The 22357-nt window shown below is 34.1% G+C and overlaps 1 long non-coding RNA gene across 1 annotated transcript; it reads left to right on the forward strand.

Moving 5' to 3' along the window:
- The first annotated feature begins 771 nt into the window (after positions 1–771).
- LOC133176214 (uncharacterized) lies at positions 772–20610 on the forward strand. The gene is made up of 6 exons (XR_009719408.1): positions 772–830; positions 3637–3733; positions 8132–8236; positions 8454–8551; positions 16028–16100; positions 18290–20610. It is a non-coding gene; the product is annotated as an uncharacterized LOC133176214 (long non-coding RNA).
- Positions 20611–22357: the final 1747 nt, after the last annotated feature.

Here is a 22357-nt window from a genome sequence, read left to right on the forward strand (position 1 = left end):
ATTTGAAATTCTTCATTTTTTATGATAATATTTTATTTCGTATATGTTTATAGGTTGATTCGTATCAACAAATTTGTGTACGAGTTAATAACGCAGCCTGGTTCCCTGCATTTTCAGGTGGCAGAGGATAGTTTTTTTTAATGCCAAACATGTGCCGAGGGGGTACACATATACATGCCATCCATAAAAACATCTACATGGGGACAGTTTTCCAGGGGCTAATCAATTACACTTCATATGCCCATGGCTCACAAATTATGTCAACAAATTACATGTAATCTGCCTATTAGAGTGCACATGTACCAAAAATGCACCTGGGGACTCCCCAAATTTTGGCTTGTTTTTCCAAGATCTGGGCCTCATTCACACCCACACAACCCACCCCCAGGCCCGAGCGAGCAGGATAAAACACCCAGTAGTCTGTAAATCAATGCAAGCCCTAATAAAAATTCACCAATTGATATGGGGCCATTCACCTTCCCTCTGAGATACACACCTTCTTCTAAGGCCTACTGCTTTTTAGCTGAATTTCCTCAGATGCAACTGACCACGTGTCTTAGTTTCGCATTTACAACTCTGTATATGATAAGCGTCATAGTGACACCTACATGTTGCACATCATTTTTTTCAGCAAGCACTCTGCTGCACTGCAAATGTGTCCCATAATTATTCTAATCATTTTTCTACATAAAATATCACATCAAACAGGGGATATCTCAATTTTTTAAGAAATTTGACCGGGTCTTTAGTACGAAACTATCTCCTGCCACCTCAGTGATAGAGAACCAGAATAAGATTGCAGGGAAAAAAGCCTTGTTACAAGGTTTGAGGTTTGTTTATTTTATATTTTAATTTACACTTTTTAAAAATTATGATTATTATGCAAAAATCTGTGTGCAGATGAATATTTACATTTTAATGTTATAAGTCGTTCTGTGGTTCATTTATTTGCGGTGACTGTCCCACGTGTGTTTACCTGTTTACATTCACCTACTGACCTAGAGTCTTCAAAATATACCTTCTGTAATCATGACTGTTGTAATCTTGTTTTTATGTTAGTTTACCGTATGTAACTTGACTGTTGTATAGATTTATAGCGATCACTGCAAGCTTTTAATATTTAGGTGAAGAGAACAGCTGGAGAAATTTCAGACTATCAATCACAGGCACTTGTTTCATATACGGTGCACCCCTACTTATTTTTACCACAAGATATCTAACTCAATTTCAGGCACCCCCGCTTCAAGCTTGTATTTTGTTCATGTATCATTATCAATCATTAACCTACTTTAAAATGACATCGTTCGCTTCAAGAGACTTTTTTCTTGTCAAATAAATCGTTTTAGACATCTCTGGTCGAGCCTCTTTATTGTAAACCACTCATTTATTCCTCGAAAATTACCTCGATACATTTTAAGACTTTAGATGGGATACAACTTCCAGTTGGGGGTAGAATAAAACCAGAGACTTCTGAGTATTCCATTCCGAGGTCTCTGGTTTTATCCTTCATTTATAACCCCAACCGCAAATTTGTATCGAAAAATTACCTTGATACATTTTAAGACTTTAGATGGGATACAAATTTCTTTTTTTTCACAGGTCACAAGGTTTCAACTTAAAAAATAAAAATGCTCACTGTTAAGATATGTTTGAAATTTTAGCTTGATGTGTTGATAATTTGCCAAACTATTATGTAATAAAGGGGACTTTATATGATCACCCGGCGCTGTCGCTTTAGTTCGGTCTTCACAACAATTCTTTTTCAGCACATGCCCTTCGGGCCTGTAGACCTATCATTTTTTCCCAGCCCATTCAAATTTGTACATGTCCTACTCAAAATTCTTACATTTACCAGTATTGTGCAACAAAAAAAAAACCATTGGGTATAAAGGTTTTATATTAATTTTTTCAGTGTCGTAAACCAACCATGGCCTGTGATTGCCATTTTCTAAAACGTTTTTGTTCATAAATAACTTTTGAGTTGCATGCTGGTCATTTGTTGGCCGGTTTAGCTGAACTGAATTTCAGAAATGGGATCATGACTGTAGTGCCACAGTATGTGGCATTGATGAACATCTCATAATTTAGCAAGCCACTTCGAGAAAACAAATAGGTTAAACTAAACACTTCAATGATTAGATTGACAATCATTTGACAGGTCGTATCGAGAATGTAGACAGGCAATCCATCGACACTACATATAGCAACGTTTAAGCGAATAATGGGGGTAGGGCAGAATAAATGGCAAGTAAAGATCGTACAATGAAAGAAGATTCACATATGCCCTCTTCGGACATGTAATTTGGCAATTTTTACATGCCCGGCTGCAAATTTAACAGGTCCCTGGCATTGGACTCCCGGGTTATTTGGAAGACTGTTAGTTTAGTTTCATGAGGTCCGACAACATTGATTCTCAATGTCTGCTCCCTCTACCCCATACACTTATCTTGATAAAATTATATAAATTATATTATTAATTATATAAATTGATATAAATTATATAAACCGGTCTTGTTTATATAATTTTACAATGTCATAAACAGCTGCTTAAGTGCATATAATATTGTAAATGGATTTATATATAGGATTAGGGAAAGATCCTCACTTGATTATGGCAGCATATTTAGCTCGTAGGAGTTTATTATCTACCACACATGATCATTGTCACTTTTGGACGTGAATGACTTTTGACACCCTAACTTCAGCTCAAATCAACGTAAACTTTATCATGTTTATGTGATGTCTCTCTGAATCTTTTTTGGCATGTAACTTGGGTAAAAACAATTAAGTATTCTTGATGCATTTGATTTCTCTTAGCCCGTTTAAACATTTCCAAGGTCTATACCAGTTTTTGCAGGGGCGAAACTATGTAGAAGTTGGAAAAGAAACCCATCCCCTTTTTGACGTATTTGGTTTTCGAGGGGTGAAAATTTTCAATATTACACTCAACTACATGCAATATTTATTATATTTTACTGAATGTTTTATACAAATACAAATAATAGTGAACCTTGAGCGCATAAATCTGGGCAGTCACTATTTTTTGGAATATCACCCGTCGTCAAGCATTGTTGACTATTGCGACACTGGGCGTAGCTTCATTATTCAGCGGATAATAGTGCTTTTTAACAAATGTTTCTTGACGAATCTTAATTCATCTAATATACCTGAAAGTACAATATTAATTAATTGTCATCATTTTCCTATATTAGCATTTTTACTGGTAATGGTTTTGAAATGATAGGAACATGCACTGTTCAAAAAGTCTTAAAATGTTGTTTTGGCTCAATTTCTTTGTTAGATTACTGTGTTGAACTAAGGCAGGTCAGTTAAAGTAACATGATCCTATAGATTCCATGTACATTTAGTACTGTAAAGTAGACAAATATATTGTTCTCACAAGTAGTTCTCAAACATTGATTTAAGTTGGTCTCCTGAAGGATGTAATAATGCAATTGGTCTGCTTAAGGTACAGTGTATAATATAGACATGCATATTTTATTTTGAATTTGTATTATGTCAATCATTAGAAATATATGGATCTTAATTAAAAAACATTGTTTTCATTAGAATTTAAGATATGTATAATAGGCATATATTCTTCATGCTTTTCCATAGTTAAGTCCTTTTTTACAGGGTCTCTGCTAGAATCATGTGGACCCCAGTGTTAACAAATCTATGGAAAGAGAGAAAATCTCAGCTCAAGGGTCAACATGTCTTTATTCCAAGAAAGGTAAATTGATAATTTTTTCTGCTTAAATACTCTTTTATAAATTATAATATCAATGCAAAAGAATGAACAAACAATGTACCTAACAACATTTTGAAAATGAAAGTGCAATAACAGTTAATAATTATGATCAATTGAATGAATGTTAATAATCCAATCAAAGTCCTTGTTGTATATCATTTTTGCTAGGGCTGTGTATTGAGCAAAAAAAAAAAAAAAAAGAAATAAAGAAAGACATTTTTTAATGCGATATGCAATATATTGAATTCTTTAACAATTCTGTCAAAAAAGTCTTATAAATCATTATGCATGAATTTTATAAAAATAATAATTGTTTTTTACTCATTTTTAATTTTTTGTCTCACCGTCTTTAAAAATTACACTTCAAATTCAAACTTTTCTTGACTGTAAAATCAACATGTTAAGTAAAGTTGTCTATGTATTTTTATGATTTTGTAATAATCATCTAAGATGTGCTACCTCCTTAATGATTATATCATTTTTGATCAGTTTTAATTCAAAACAGTTAAATATAATCTTTGGTGATTGAAATTCCCAACTTTTTCACAGAATTACATAAAAAAACTGCCTTCCCAAAATGTATTGGAATTAAGTTATTTTTAGCTCACCTGAGCCAAAGGCTCAAGTGAGCTTTTCTGATCAAAATTTGTCCGTTGTCTGTCGTCGTTGTCGTTTTTGTTGTTGTTGTAAACTTTTCACATTTTCTTCTTCTTCTCAAGAACCACTGGGCCAATTTCAACCAAACTTGCCACAAAGCATCCTTGGGTAAAGGGGATTCAAGTTTGTTCAAATGAAGGGCCACACCCTCTTTCAAGGGGAGATAATTAAGAATTAGTGAAAATTTAGTGGTATCTTTTAAAAATGTTCTTCTCAAGAACCACTGGGCTGTAAAAGTTGAAACTTAGGTGAGACCTTCATTACATAGTGTAGATTCAAGTTTTTTCAAATCATGATCCCCAGGGGTAGGATGGGGCCACAAGGGGGGGATCAAAGTTTTATAGGAATATATAGAAAAAATCTTTAAAAATCTTTTTCTCAAGAACAACAAAGCCACAATTAGGCATATTGATATGGAATTATCCTCAGGTAGTGCAGATTCAAGTTTGTTCAAATCATGACCCCCAGGGGTAGGGTGGGGCCACAATGGGGGATCAAAGTTTTACATAGAAATATGTAGGAAAAATCTTGAAATTGTTTTTCTTAAAAACAACAAAGCCACAATTAGTCATAATTTATATGGAATCATCCTCAGGTAGTGTAGATTCAAGTTTGTTCAAAATCATGACCCCCGGGGGGGGGGCACAATGGGGGATCAAAATTTTACATAGGAATTTATAGAAAAAAAATCTTTAAAAATTTTTCTCTCAAGAACAACAAAGCCACAATTAGTCATATTGATATGGAATCATTCTCAGGTAGTGTAGATTAAATCTTGTACAAATCATGACCCCCAGGGGTAGGGTGGGGCCACAATGGGGGATCAAAATTTTACATAGAAATATGTAGAAAAAAATCTTGAAAAATCTTCTTCTCAAGAACAACAAAGTCACAATTAGTCATATTGATGTGGATTCATCCTCAGGTAGCGATGATTCAAGTTTGTATCAAATCATGACCCCTCGGGGTAGGGTGGGGCCACAAGGGGCGATCAAAGTTTTACATAGGAATATACAGAAAAAAACTTGAAAAATCTTCTTCTCAAGAACAGCAAAGCCTTGTTAAGTCATATTGATATGGAAGCATTCTCAGATAGTGTAGATTTAACTTTGTTCAAATCATGACCCCCAGGGTTAGGGTGGTGCCACAATTGAGGATCAAAGTTTTACATAGGAATACATAGGAAAAAACTTCAAAAATCTTCTTCTCAAGAACAGCAAAGTCTTGTTTTGTCATACTGATATGGAAGCATCCTCAGGTAGTGTAGATTTAAGATTTTTCAAATCATGACCCCTGGGGGTAGGGTGGGGCCACAATGGGGGATCACAGTTTAACATAAGAATATATAGGGAAAAAAACTTGAAAAATCTTCTTCTCAGGAACAGCAAAGCCATGTTTTGTCATATTGATATGAAAGCTTCCTCGGGTAGTGTAGATTCAAGTTTGTTCAAATCATGACCCCCTGGGGGTAGGGTGGGGCCACAATGGGGGATCATAGTTTTACATAGGAATATATAGGGAAAAAACTTGAAAAATCTTCTTCTCAGGAATAGCAAAGCCATGTTTTGTCATATTGATATGGAAGCATCTTCAGATTGTGTAGATTCAAGTTTGTTCAAATCATAAACCCCAGGGGTAGGGTGGGGCCACAATGTGGGATCAAATTTTTACATAGGAATATATAGGAAAAAATCTTTTCATCAACAGAAAAGCCATGTTTAGTCATATTGATATGGAAGCATCCTCAGGTAGTGTAGATTCAAGTTTGTTCAAATGATGGGGGGGAGGGGTAGGGAGGGTCCACAATGGGGGATCATATTTTTAACAAGGGAATATATAGGAAAAAAAATCTTTAAAAATCTTCTGCTCAAGAACAGTAAAGCCATTTGTTATATTGATATGGAAGCATCCTCAGGTAGTTCAAAATCCAAGCCCCCTCCCCTTTAAACTTTTCAATACTGAAGTGATTTGTGCTTTTTCCTAGCCAATGTGCTCAGGTGAGCGATGTGGCCCATGGGCCTCTTGTTTTTGATACGATATATTCATTAATCTAGATATGTATCGATATATTTGATGCAGCCCTAATTATTGCTGGTTCATAAAATATCTAAAAAATAAACAAATGCCAAATGTTGGCATGGTTGGCATTGCAACTGTATCTTAGACATTCAAATCAGGCCATTCTTACGAGTTTTGGAACATGTTGGGTTCTACACTAGTGCCGCTACTACAGAGAAGACAGCTTGTTTTCAAACTGTGTCATTCAAAGTTTCAATATATGAGAAACACAACAAATCTGAATGCTTAGCCATTACACTAAATGATGAATCTACTTTATTGTGTTATTTATTGACATTTGACAATCATTATTTATAAATCATTTTGAAATTTTATATGTATCATATCATAAGGTCTGTGTATTATCCCAACCCTATATGCCTACATATCACAATGTATCATTTCAGCATTTATTTGTTAGTTTCTATGTTCAAGATTGCTTTTGAGAATTTTTTTACTCATATTGAGATGCCACTGTCCCACCTGCCTGCTAACGTGGAAACAAAACTCCCCTCTGTAACAAAAGAGTGCACCAATGGAGATAATCTCTAAACTTGTGTAGTAGGATCAACTCCTAACAATGCAACACTTTTCAGCATTTATATTCATATTACTTAAGGGTTTATTCTTACTAATGAAATAAGTTGTGGTGATGCATATATTTACTGTAAGACATTTGTAATAGTGAAGCATTTGTGAGATATACCTTTTATTAGTTATTTACAAACAAGGCATTTGAAGAGGACGAGCACAGTGCATTTTTTTTCTGAAGTTAAGGTGATTTTAAGCAAAAGAACATTTCTTGTCCATATTTAGAAAGCAAAATATTTTGACCTAGTTTGAAGTTTTTTAAATCCATTAAACTTAATTGTTAAAAAATTAAGTATGTAAACTAAATTTTGAATAAAGAGTTGGTCCTCTGTGTAAAACTTGCTCTGTGAGCAAGTTGAAATTACAATGCCTTTCATGATTCCTTCACAAAAAATGGGGTGATGACCCACAATATTAATAAATGTAGGTTTTAAATAATATTTTATATTTCATAAATTAAACAGTGAAATTTACCAAAAAAAAAAAAATTATTCATTTTTAAACTGTTGTTACATTTAGGCATGTGGGTATATGTACATATCCTGTTAAAGTCTTTGTGTATCACATTATATCATGATATACTTCAGACAAATTAGTAAACCCGTAGTTTTGAATACAATTCATACATTGATTTCATTTGCCACAATGGTCTCTTTAATATTGCAATAATGCATTTGGTCTTCCTAATGCATGTATAATGCAGGTACTGTATATACTCTATGTCCAACTTATAGGTGAGTCATAAAAAGATTAGTATTTTGAAACCAGGTTAAAACATCAGAGCATTGATTTGAAATTGTCAATTGATTCTGGCAAAAAGTTGTACCAATTTATAAGCGGGTCAATAGCAAATCCCTCCAAAATAACCTCAAAAAATACAACTGACTTATAGGTGGACCACCTTATAGGCAAGTATATATACGGTATAGTTTTTGTTGAATTTTGCTAACAGCAAAACACTATATATGAATAATGAATTTTGGAAAAAAAAGATTATTAAGTTTAATGATGCATGTATGTAGTATAGAAATATTGTTCATATACCTGTACATGGTACAAATATGCATTTTACAGAGTGTACATATGCCAGAATCATATGGACCCCAGACTGGCCCTGGTGTTTCCGTTAAGAAAAAAGAGGAAAAATCAGTGCTTGTGCTCATTGGTCATTGGACAAAGGTAAATAGATTTATTTCATGAAACTAAACATGTAAATTACTAGGATATTAAAATATCACAATTAAAATACATGTACTGATTTATATATATATATATGGATATCAGTTGGTCTCCTTGATGGAGTTAAATGCATTTGTTATCCCTTTTAAGTGGATCATTTAAATACTATGCAGTTTATTTAGAAGTTCTTTATTATCTGCACTGTTCACTTTTACAGGGTGTATGCCAGAATTTTTTCAAGAACAGTCTGAATCTGACATGGAAAAAATGAAGAAAAACAGCCTTCCTGTTTATAAATCTACATTCTGACAAAAGGTAATTTTGTTTAGTTCAATTAGAAGTGCACATTTAATTTCAGTTGCTTTCCTTAATGATGTATTATAGCATTTTTATTCCCTTATGAACAATATGTATACTTGTAAAGCATGTATCACAAAATCTTCTGCAAACAAAGTTTTGGGTGTATAGTGTTTGTTGTTTAACGTCCCTCTTGAGAATTTTTCACTCATATGGAGACGCCACCACTTGTCGGTGGAGAGCTGCAAATTTTTGTCCTATACTCAGCACTTACGGCCATTGAGCATTGAGGGATCTTTATCGAGCCAGCACCTACTGTGACATGGGACCTCGGTTAATATCTCTGTCTCATCTGGAGAACGGGTCTCCACGCCCCCCCCCCCCCCCAGTGGGATTCAAACTCGCGATGTAAGGATCAGCTTCTTTCTCCGCGACTCTAGAGTAGACGCTCTAACCACTGCATCTGCTCTACTTTGGCAACTTTGGGTATATATAAGCATAGGAATCATCATGTCCATCTGTCTGTTCATGTGTTTGGCCACTTTAATGATTAGCTTTTTTGTTCCAATTCTGGCTGAGATAAATTGATTTAAGTCATCTAAATACAAACAAATTAAGGGAAATTACTATGGTATTGGAATGAACATTTTGGAATACTGTCTAATTGTTCCATTGTAGTTGGTTTCTTTAATGTTGAAATAATGCATCTGGTCTTCCTAATGCATGGCATACACTGTATGCATGTGTAATGTTAAAGTTGGCTGAATGTAAAACAGTTCTTGCGTTATGACAAAGGTAAATAGGTTTAGTTCATGTAACTAAACATGTAAATTATTAGAGTATTAAAATCTCAAGTTTTGAATACTGATTTACATGTGGAGAGTAGTTGGTCTCCTTAATGCAGTAATAATACATTTGGTCTCCGTTATGCATACTGTATATTATATAAATTTAATGACTGACATGTACGAGGGTTGATCCAAAAGTTCGTGGAATTTCTTCATATTTTATTTATTTATTAGTGAAAGTGGTTGAATACTGATTTACATGTGGATAGTAGTTGGTCTCCTTAATGCAGTAATAATACATTTGGTTTCCCTTATGCATACTGTATATTATATAAATTTAATGACTGACATGTATGAGGGTTGATCCAAAAGTTCGTGGAATTTCTAGTGTTGTACCGATAATCAGAAAACATCGATTGTCGACAAAAAATGCTACTGATTCCAATGATCGATTATAGTTTTTCATAATCGATCATCGGAAACATACTTCAAATACAATACATTCCGGAATTATCCATTTCTGGTTTAAAATTTATTTCTTCTTAATGAAAGAAAATGGCATCTGCATCTGATACTAGGCAACTAGCACGAAGCAGAGGTGATTAAGAACCGAAGATGCATATATAGGGCCTAAAAAAAAATATTTTTGTTTTCCTGTAATAACCCGACCGACCCATTCAATTTACCCCTGAGTGAATTTTTTTTTCTGCCAAATCTGTGTTTGCTCTTTGATTTGATCAATCAGCTGATTCTTTTTATTCAAAAAATATTAATTGTATCTTTTATTTGAGATATAAAATATGCAACTTAGTCAACATTTACTTTAAATATGAAGAGTGATCAATTCCCCCCACAACTTTTTGAAGTTCGTTTTCTGCCGCTAGGCAGCCATGTTGGGTGTCCACTGTAAATATTTTTAGGTCTAGAAAGTGTAAAAGAAGCAAAACAACAAAGAAAATGATATATTATGTATTTTATATATTCATGTTAAAGAAATAAATGAAATTATTGTAATAGTCTGCTTTTTGTATACAAAACTATGAAGAAATCTGATTATAATCGGTGAAATTGCATCAGAAGCAGTAACCGATTCCAACCGATGATCGATTATGAAAATTAACCAATGTCTCATCACTAATTTCTTCATATTTTTTTTTAATTTATTAGTGAAAGCGGTTGAATACTGATTTACATGTGGAGAGTAGTTGGTCTCCTTAATGCAGTAATAATACATTTGGTCTCCCTTATGCATACTGTATATTATATAGATATTATATAAATTTAATGACTGACGTGTACGAGGATTGATCCGAAAGTTCATGGAATTTCTTCTTATTTTATTTATTTATTAGTGAAAGTGGTTGAATACTGATTTACATATGGATAGTGGTTGGTCTCCTTAATGCAGTAATAATACATTTGGTCTCCCTTATGCATACGGTATATTATATAAATTTAATGACTGACATGTACGAGGATTGATCCGAAAGTTCATGGAATTTCTTCTTATTTATTTATTTAGTGAAAGTGGTTGAAAATTACAAATAAGAATATAGACACTTGTTGAATTTTTTAAATAAAAAAATATTTTAAATATTAATGATAGTGACTCTATGGCAGTTGCCATAGCAAAGGATGTTTTAAAATGCAGGGGAGACATTTACTCGTTCATTATCATTTTAATTCTTAATACGTGAAATAAGAAAAAAACTGCGCTAAGTGGCAAATAAAATGAGAATTTTGTCATTATTACGATTGCTTGACCACTAGTATACCTGTCTGTGAGAATTTTACTGATTTAACTTGATATTTAGATTATTAGTTGATGATTTCTTGTTTATCTTTTAACTGTTAGAGAACATCACATTTCAGTTAAGTTATAAGTTTTGTTAAAATCTTAGGAACACTCTGACTTAAAGGGGTATACTTCTGATACAGGCTGGAGAAAAATGCATTTAGCAACTGATTTTCCAGTGGTGTGAGAAATTTAAGAACAATAGAACTTCCATGGAGGTTGATTAAAGGTGTGGCTGCTTTTGGAGGGTCTGTTTTTCTCGTAGACAAATTAAGCGTTGATGGATGTTGACCGCTGACGTACTGTGCTGGACTTTGCTACTGAAATTGGAACATCATATGGAAAGATGGGGAGTATTTTTGAAATATGAGTGTAATATGAAGATAAGTCGATTGGTGTGAGAGGATACCCAGGCTTTTCTTGAGAGAAAAAAGGAGAAAAAGGCAGAATATTCTGTAGAATTACTTAGTTGAATTGAACATGAGGGTGAGATGCTCCTATAACATGACATGACATACTTAACTTGACGTTACGTCGAAGTCTCCCCCGGATTTTACAACTATCAGTGTTCAGAAAGCTCATGTGACCTTATTGGTAATTGGAATGTGGTGAAATTTTCCAGTATTGTTGCATAATCACAATAACATTTTAGAAATAATTAAATTCCATGAACTTTTGGATCAACCCTCGTATTAGAAAAAAGATGGATCTAAGATTGAACAGGTTATAATTCACCTGAGTCATTTAAATTACTTATTGCTATCTGTTTTTGTTTAGTCATCATGTGTCAAGTATTGTCTGTAAACTATTGAACATTTTCAGCTTTTTTTCTGGAACCAGTTCCAACTAATTTCTCGTTTGAAGTACTGTATAGGGGATTAATTTCAGGGGTTGTAATTTTCATGTTTTTCTCTCCTCTGACATGATCGCGGTTTGCTGAATTCGCGGAATCGGTATATAATAAAGGTTACATGTACCTCCCTTCAATGTCTATATCCGTTTAATCCATAGCATAGCTAGAAGGCATTAATCAGCGTTATGTATTCACTTCACGAACAACAGGGTAGATTTATATATACATCAGCAAGTTCGATAGTTATTTGAATGATTTTTTAAAACCAAAATGTCAATAAAAACATGATAATGCAGGTAACAAATACATGTCGTAACATAGTTACATACAGGTATTCAAAACCCATGACCCTAGTGTTTTGATTGATTAAACATGTAGCGTTGGCTATTAAAAGAGTTTTTTTTTTTTTTACAAATACAGGTTATTATCTGCTGAGTGATCTAAATTAATGTCAAGCGTGATAATTAAAATAATTGAATGACAAGTACGATTCGTAATTACTGAAATGACCATGCACTGCACGTATATTTACCTATCGTAGTCTATTCTCAAATTTCCAAATATAACATGTAGGTTATTGAAAACTTATTCACTGTTTCTTGAATTCACGGATTTATTCACACCGTGAATATAGCGAATATTAACACCACGAGTTATTTTCCCCCTATACAGTATACAGACATAATATAGAAATGATTTTATCGACTTTCTCAATCTATCATGAATTTAAAAATGTAAATATAAGCATTTAATTGTAAGTATTAAACATTTAGCATCTCATAAGCAGAGTTGGAAATTACTGACTGCCCGAGGCAGTCTGTTTTTCAGGTAGGCAGGGACAAACTTTAGATTAACCTCGGTGGTCAGGGTCATTTAAACAGGTAGTTCCTGTTTTCCTTTTTTTTTTCAGGGTATAGTAAGTCTATAGAAATTAAGTAAAATATAGTATATCAAAGGAACACTTCTAGTTAAAGATATGAGATGACCTATAGGACCAATATTGGTTTCAGTCTGTAGAAAAAGCTTATCGATATATGTTCCAGTCACTGACTTTAGGTCACATGTGTGTAGTTTCTTGTTTCTCATGTATTGCTTTAGTTCTACATTAACGGTAATCTAACAACCAAGCTTTATGATAAACGTGATGACATTAACTTTTCAATCGTCAACTTACCTTACTTATTCAGCAACATACCTTCATCACCTGCATACGGGGTTTATATCTCTCAGTTGATTCGATACGCAAGAGCATCCTCTATGTATGAACAATTTTTAAAACGAGGTAAGTTATTGACAAACAAATTGCTGAAACAAGAATATCAGCAGTCTTGTTTAAAGTCATAATTTTGTAAGTTCTATCATGGTTGATACAATGACCTTGTCAGCAAATACAATTTATCATTAAGTAAAATGCTGACTGACGTTTTTCATACTTATTGTTAGGCCATTATTTACACACTGAATTGTGTATGGATTTTTCCATTGTTTCCCAGTCGTGACAAGGAGCACACAGCGGGTGTGACTGGTCTGCAGGGGATGCTCACTCCTCCATGGCACCTGATCCCACCTCTGATGTTTTGGAGGTCCGTGTTTGCTCTGCTCCTATTTTTCCATTGTTTCCCAGTCGTGACAAGGAGCACACAGCGGGTGTGACTGGTCTGCAGGGGATGCTCACTCCTCCATGGCACCTGATCCCACCTCTGATGTTTTGGAGGTCCGTGTTTGCTCTGCTCCTATTTTGTATCTTTTGATGGGCTTTTGAGCTTGAATACTGATTGTTATCTCGATATATTTCATTCTACTCAACTGTGTGTTCATGTGATCCTACCTCAGTATTTACAGAATGATACATCCTTTGTTTGAAGGTCATTCTTGATGTCTGACTGAGTATTGGCAACGGGACATAAAACCTTAACTGACCGTACCACATTCTTTTCTAATCTGAAAACCCTCATGCATTTTTAGCATAACATATCACCAATGCACACATTTTTCCCGAGGAATGAACTGCATCTACTCTGCATAGAACAGTATCTCTCCCACTGGCACAACAGTACTATTACACGTCATTATGTTCTTGAAAGGCAAACACGGCAATTATTGCTCGGCATGATTTTTTTTCGTGACACCTGCAGTATCGAGTAACACAAAGTGAATGATTCATGTCCTCGAACAAAGTGTGCTTACAATGAGGTTTAGTTCTGGTTGATTGCGTTTAGTTAAAGAGAATTTATGATCTGCATTTCCATAGATGTCTTTTATATCAACACCAAACATGCATTTAAGGAAGAATATATATTAAGTAAAATGCAAAAGCCTGTATTAAAAAATCAAAGGACAAGTGCACTTAAGCAATGCTTAATGGGCCCTTTTTCAGTGCCGTATTACTTTAGAATGTATTACCAAATTATTCTCTTTTGGTAATAGTTAAACACAAGTGGACATTTCTAATTAAAATCACATTAAAACATCACCTAAATCAGCATGGATTTGAAACAAATGAAGTTTTTTAAATGCCTATAGATACCCCAAATCCGGAAAAGTCGTACCGAACCTATTTTGAGTTTCGTTTATTTAAATCAAGGGGAGGAGACATTTAAATCAGACACTTGAACAATCTGATGGTGGATCATTGACAGGCGCGTTTGCCGAATGATACTTCTTGTGCTATTTTACCCGAGAAAAAAATCAAATGAAGTTGTATAGATACCTGTATCCATAGTGATCAAACTAAGAAATTTGCATGCTTGCATTTGAAATAATACAATAAGTATTAACATTAGTTCCTTTAAATTTTAAAATGGGAAAAAGTGTATTTAGGTGGCTTTCAATACCAGTACCATTGTCTTGCATGAATGTTAAAAATGTTTGACACTTTTATTTATGATGACATTTTAACGACACTAAACTCTCCTAACTATCCCGTGTTCCTAAAACCAAATACTTACAAACTTCTCTATGCGGCTTGACTTCGATATAATGATACAAAACGTGGCTATGTTTTACCGTGAGCATCTTTGAGGAATGTTTACCTGGGTAGAACTCACGTGACTACCAGTATTTTAAAAAATTTAATCCACGGGTGGGTTCAACATAGGTCATACAGGTAAATAGCTCTTGCTTGTTATAGGAAAAACATTGAACTTTTCATACATTTTTAATATTTTAAGTACAAGCCTAATCATGTACAAATTTCCTACTTTCACACAAGTTTTATAAATGTATAATGTGTTTTTTGTCAATCGCACAAGTTTGTACAATGTTAGGCTGACAATAAACAAAAGCTTTGAAATGAATCCTCTATTTACTATAGAAAATCACGAATGTCGGCTGACCCCCTACCACATTGTATGGCTTTGCTCCTTGTATATTCATGAATTTCAGTGATAAAATTTGTTGAATCTTATGATTTAGATATCAATTAATGATCTGAGATGGAAAATTATGCTTAATTTAATTCTTCATTTTTTCACATTTTACCGGGGCCCATAAGTGCACTCGTTCTTTAGTGTTTATACAGGTAAAAAGTTTGAAAAAATAAAAATGTGCCAACAAATGGTTTTGAACCAGGACACTAAAAATGTTCATGGTAAGAGTCTGCGGTCTATCGTTCTGGGCTATGCTGACTATGAGGACATTTGTAATAAATATAAACCAGTATGATAGAAATAGGTTTTCACGTTTTTTGTAGGATTTTTTTTATGAATCTCGACCCTAGGCACCTCTAAAAGAACCTTGTTTTAAATAATTGCTTACTAGATCAAAATCTATCAAAATTTCATAATTTAATTTAGGGGCAGGCAAAGGGTGATTATATTGCATCTATCGGGTATAATTTTCTTATCAGAAAATTGTTGAGATATGCAAGGTTAATTTATGACAACATTTATTTTTCCTTTTTCCCTAATACTTTTATGATTTTCACTAATAAATTGATTATTGAAAAAAGCCTTTAATATGACTGCTGATTTTATCTCCATCTGTTAATTTTCAACACCTTTTCTCATGATTATAGTAGATAGAGAACAGATTATGATTTCTAACATTTACTTTTACAGATCATTTCCTTGAGATAGGTGGAACCAACAGTCAAATACAGACACTTTTAAGAAAAGTAAAAATCTGGCTCAGGTAAAAAAAAAAATCATTTACAGTTTTAACAATTAGTAATTTTACCTTAATTAACTGGAACAAGATAGGTTTGTGAAACACTATGCACCCGGCGGCAACAAAGTTCGAAAAAGCTATTTTTAGCATATAGGTCACAGTCAAGGTCACAAGGTCATTGACCTTGGTGTCATTTGAAAGAACTTAATGAGTGGAGTATGCATACCAAATATGAAGTCTCTCTCTCTCATGGTTCAAAAGTTATGGTGAAGATTAAAGTTGACAACAGACAGACAAACAGACAGACAGGACAAAAACAATATGTGCCCCCGATCTATCGATCCGGGCGCATAAAAATCTCATTTGACGAAATACAGGTCAAGAATGAAGAGTTTAAAGCCTAGTAGGGATTTTGGTCAATCATTACAGGTAATCTGCAGTCCCTCTCGAGAATTTTACACTCATATGGAGACGCCACCACTTGCCAGTGGAAAGCTGCAAATCTGTCCTTATAATACTCTGCACTCATGGCCATTGAGCAGTGAGGGTCTTTTTCATGCCAGCACCTACTGTGACACGGGACCTTGGTTTATAAGGTCTCATCTGAAGGACTGGTCTCCATGTCCCACAGTGGGATTCAAACCTGCGACATAAGGATCAACTCCTTACTTCGCGACCATGGCGCCACACTTGTGACTAGCTCAGTTTTAAAGAAATCATTCAAGATATTTTTTATCAAACTTAATATGCTGATACATATATAATTAGTAAGACCTATTCAACTATTTCAAAAACTTTTGACCTTTCCTATGACCTTGACCTCACTTTCCTTCAATTTGCATTTTGCATGGTTTTAAAACCATTTGAAATATTGATATCTAAGGCTATGCATCTATACATAATTTGGTGAGAATTTATCATCTATATCCTTTTTTTTAGATTTCAATTTCAATTTTAAAGAAACTTTTCAAGATATTCTCATCAAACTTCATACATTAACACAAAATTTCATGTTGCATTACTATACACTCGGCGGGCATACATGTCCTATGGACATATTTCTAGTGTATTGCTATTTCTGTTGTTTGTTTAGTTCCGGTCAGTAAGTGCCCCCTAGGGGCAAGCCCCAGTCCTGTTTTCTTTTCCAGGGTTGCAACAGCACCCCCTAGAAAAACAAGTTGCACCATCCAATCAAATTGTGTTTTGTGCTGCTTTATGCCAATGAAATTAAGGCTGGACAGCATATGTATTATATTCTGACCAATGGGGTTGCCGTATTTTCAAATAATTAAGATAGACTTACCACTTCAGCATTCCTTTCATCACTGAAGTGATATACATGGTCAAAAATTGACTAACTTTCATTTTTGTGTCAACTGCAGAGCAGAACGACACTTAGAGATCACTTTACCTGGTGTCTGTCTGTCCGTCTGTCACACCTTATATCTCCAAAATTTTGAGAGGCAGGGTTTTGATAATTAGCATTTATATATGTTTTTGAGCTCATGATACTATACTTTGAAACTGTATGAAATTCAGTTACCACACAAACTTATATTTAAAGACTATGAAAATACATTGGGATCAGTATTCCACAATGAATCGTGTTGACTGACAAAGTGACAATTAAAGTAAAGACAGTCTGAAATTCCTTTCCTCCGAGGATTGTTGGAAGCACCTACATGTGTATTAATAAAATGATAAATAGTTATTCCTCATGATTTCAATTCAGTTATTCATTTGAGGACTGGGGAACCATATTTTCTTTGATTGCCAGATTCTATCCCAGTCTTTTACTTTTGGATCCTTTTTTTTTCCTTGCAGGCAAATGCATGAACCTCCATGCTAATATTAAATTAATAGCTGACCACTCTTAGATTGATTTACCTCTTTAATGACGATACCTAGCAGGTGACATATACATTCCTTGAAACACTCTAGTTTCTATTTGATTTTCACTAATATAAAGATTATTGAAAAAAGACTAAGGTGCTCTATAGTGATCAGTCTATTCATTCATCTGTCTGTCAAATACACATATCCCTTGTTCAGAATACAGGTGACTCTAAATACTTCAAACTTTATATTTTTTAATTAGATACATGTAGCTGCTTTGGAACATCTGAAAGGTCTATTATATTATCACTAGTTTTACTAGTTTTCTTCATGTAAGTTGAATATATTTTAAACTTTTAAATTTTTATTTTTTCCAGGTAAGAAAGAAATTCAGGAGTTCTTAAATTGCCCTTGGAGTTCTTGGATTGCATCAAACTGCTAAAGACCTCAACAAAAACAGCGTCTTGAAAATAAAAATGAAAATATTCAGTGAAAAAAAAATGATGAAAGAGCCACTAAAAATCTTCAAGCCTTTGAGCTGAAATCTGGAAGTCAATCTGTGGACTTTACTAGTATGTCTTACTAAGTCATCATTTGTGTATAATAAATACACTAAACTGTAAACACTTGTTAAAATGTGTATAATTTTTAGATATAATTTGTAGCCCACAGACTTCAATAGTTTCATGTAATTTAAGTAATAATGAAAATTTCCTGTTGTCTAGCTAGATTAGAAACTATTATTGTCCAATTTTGGATATTGTGAAATAATTCATCTAGTATGCATACATGTGTGTACACTTACGTGTAAATTAATTGTTATAGCAAATTCAATCGATCATTAAGTTGAATGTTGACTAATGTTTTTCATCAAAATTGTTTACACTGAATTGTTTGTGGATTTTTCCATTTGCCCAATCATGTCAAGGAGCACATGGCAGGAAATGCTTTCTCCTCCATTGCACTTGGTGTTTTTAGAGGTCTGTGTTTGCTCTGCTCTAATTATGTATTGTTTCAATGGACTTTAAAGCTTGATCACTGTTGGTAATCTTCATATTTCATATACTATTAGAGTACTTGAAGAAAACTGTAAAGATTTAACATACAGTATAATGCATGTATATTGCACTTTAAGTACAGTGTATGTGGTTAAGAAATGTTAAATCGTCTCATAGTGCATTGAATTTTTTGAAAATTAGAAAATGTGTTGAAATTTTTTTTGAAATAATGTTAGATTGCAGTTTTTTAAAATCATGCAAGTAAGAAATTGCGAAATATTTTTTAGCTTTTCTGGACAGTCTAGATGAGTTCTTACTATATACCTAGCATTGTATCCCAGTTAAAATTTAAGGAGCAAGGTTCATTCCTAAGCTCTACCTGGACAAACTTGCAGGATTAAAGCACATTAACAGACTTACTTCAGATGCTTGACCTGATCTACATTTCCCTCATGTGTTTTTTTTTGTTTTTGTTCGTTTGTTGTTTAACATCCCTCTCAAGAATTTTTCATCCATATGGAGATGCCACTACTTGCTGGTGGAGAGCTGCAAAATTTGACCTATACTTTGCACTCAGGGCCTTGAGCAGTAAGGGATCTTTTTTGTGCCCACATCAACTGCTAGGCGGGACCTCGGTTTATATGGTATTATCTGAAGGACTGGTCCCCACATCCCCAGTGGATTTGAACCTGAGACTTAAGGATTAAATCCTTACTCGCGACTCTAGATTACAAACTCTATCATTTGCACCACATGGGGGATTTCACAAGATTAAGTGTTTTGAGCAGTCTTATTCTCATGTAATTATAAACTCTATGTTGAACAAATCTGCAAAGATGATGTATGTACATGTAAATGTTTCAGGGTACCAATCCTTGATTTGACTTAGATTTTGTGGATTAATGACCAATTTTTTAGAGAAGGTTCATTCAAAGTAACAATATACTCTTTGGTGATCAGTAAACATAGATGATGTATCCTGCTTCTGATGCTGGATGTAACATATATTTTCAGGGTTATTGAGCAGTTTAATGTAACCCAGACCAACTTGCATAGATTTTGGATCCAGGTGATATACATTACCAGAGTGTTTGTTGAGAGAGACTTTGCCTTACTAGTAGATAACATTTATAGAAGTGAGCTTTGTATTCTTTGATTAGGTATGTATTTTCTTTGCTCAGGATATATATACCATCAGTGCCAACTACCATACATTTTATATAATAGATGTAGCTGTTGTTCAACTGAATATGATAAAACTGTGGATGAAAATAATTTGATTTTTGTACCTTTGAATTTATTGAATTAATTTGTAAAAGCTGTTATGATACAATGTTTGATATTTTATAAAAGTTTTTAGCATATGCAATCAATAAATGTATCAACATTTTTATTTTATTATACTTTTTACCCTGCAAACTTCTTAAAAACAGAATAGTAATGATCCATTTAACTGATACTAGGTTAGTGTCACATTGTACTGGTATATCATGTATACTGAACTGTAAAATAATAAGAAACATCTAAATAGGTAAAATCACAGCATGAATCATTGGATTATGTAAGAAGTGCACTATCTTGTGCTTTGGTATGGTATTAATGATAAATGTTAAACTATCATTTTTTTTTTCAAATTAACAAAGGATATGCTTGAGTGACTGTATTTTGACTAGCAGTAAAAATAAAATGATTTTTAAGCATTTGAATTATTTTGATTCATGGTCTCTGCAAGTTTAATGATAGCAAATATGTATATTGAACATGGCATCCACATATTGCTATACTGGATGGGGCATAACTTTTACTGAATCTTAATCACAACCTTGAAATTTTATGTAGTACATGTACTCTTGGTTTCAACTGGTCAAATGTATTCTTAAATCACAAAGAATTTAAACAAATATAGGCATAGGTCAGAACTTCATCAATAAGTTGGAAAGCGAATGCACTCAGTGACTATATGGTTTAAAAGAAGCTGGGTATAAATAGCAGGAAAAACTACTTGATGTCCACTGTGAACTTTGTGTCCTCAACAAAACAATATGGAGTATACTATACTTGGTCTAAAGAATAATCTATGTCTGCATTCACTTTTAGGTTAAACTGTTTTGGGCATTGAGAGTTTGTTTGTTGTTTAACGTCCCTCTGGAGAATTTTTCACTCATATGGAGATGCCAACACTTGCCGATGGAGAGCTGCAAATGACCTATGCTCGGCACTCAGGGCCAATGGGCAGTGAGGGATCTTTTTCATGCCAGCATCTGCTGCGACACTGGACCTCTGTTTGTACGAAGGACCGGTCTCTACGTCCCACAGTGGGATTCAAACATGTGACAAAAGGATCAACTAACTCCACAACTCTAGAGCAGAGGCTCTTTCCACTGCACCACGTGGGCGACAGCATTGAGAGTTAAATGTGGATATCAGAACAAGCTACTCTGGGCTTATACTCTCTAGATATTGATTGATTGTATGTTGTTTAACATTCCTCTCGAGATTTTTTCACTCATATGGAGACACCACCACATGCCGGTGGAGATCTGCAAATTTTGTCCTATACTCGGCACTTACGGCCATTGAGCATCGAGGGATTTTTTTCGTGCCAGCACCTACTGCGACACAGGACCTCGATTTATACGGTCTCATCTGAAGGACTGGTCTCCCCATCCCACAGTGTGATTTGAACCTGCGACGTAAGGATCAACTCCTTACTTCGCTACTCTAGAGCAGACGCTCTAACCACTGCGCCACGGGGGCAACTACTCTCTATTTAAACACCCAATTTTATGTTAACGCCCACAAAATCTACCTAATTCAAGATCAACGGTATACCGCCTGTCAATCATTAAAAAAACAATAGCTTCTGATTTGATTGACGGGCCAGCTACATGGACTACCTGATAATCTGAGTTTGCATGCTTTGAAAACAATCACCTGGTCACGCTTCAAACGCTTTCATGTACCGCGTGAATGGTCGCTTTGTATACACTCTGGTAAAAAAAAAAAATCATCTTCCTGTTATATTGGTTGACAATTTTATTTTTGAAAAATAATTGACAGTAGATAATTAAACAGTGACTTCGTGATTTTTTTTTTCAATCTCGACTGCTGTTTTGTAATTGTTAGCGATATGACGTCCAAGATAACTGTAGAACTTTTCGAAGAAATATGAGCGGATATTCAAGCCCTTTCTTCTTTCAATAACTGAGATCCGCAGAGAGAAGTTTCTGTAGCAGCACAGACGTATAATTCTTCTGAGCCCCTTATTCAACCCGTGCCTTGATTTTAAGAATGTACGTAATGCCCTTGTCGACCTTGAACTTAGGTACACAGAGACTCAATTAGCCGTAATTCGAAACAATCGACCCCCTCCCCACCATTTGAAAATTACAACAAAATGCAATGGATTAAATAAGAAAAGATATTTATACTAATATAAATAAAGTA

Source organism: Saccostrea echinata, unplaced genomic scaffold (assembly GCF_033153115.1).
Source record: "Saccostrea echinata isolate AGI-Se365-2 ecotype Australia unplaced genomic scaffold, CSIRO_AGI_Sech_v1 ptg000072l, whole genome shotgun sequence".
NCBI classification, from domain to species: domain Eukaryota; kingdom Metazoa; phylum Mollusca; class Bivalvia; order Ostreida; family Ostreidae; genus Saccostrea; species Saccostrea echinata.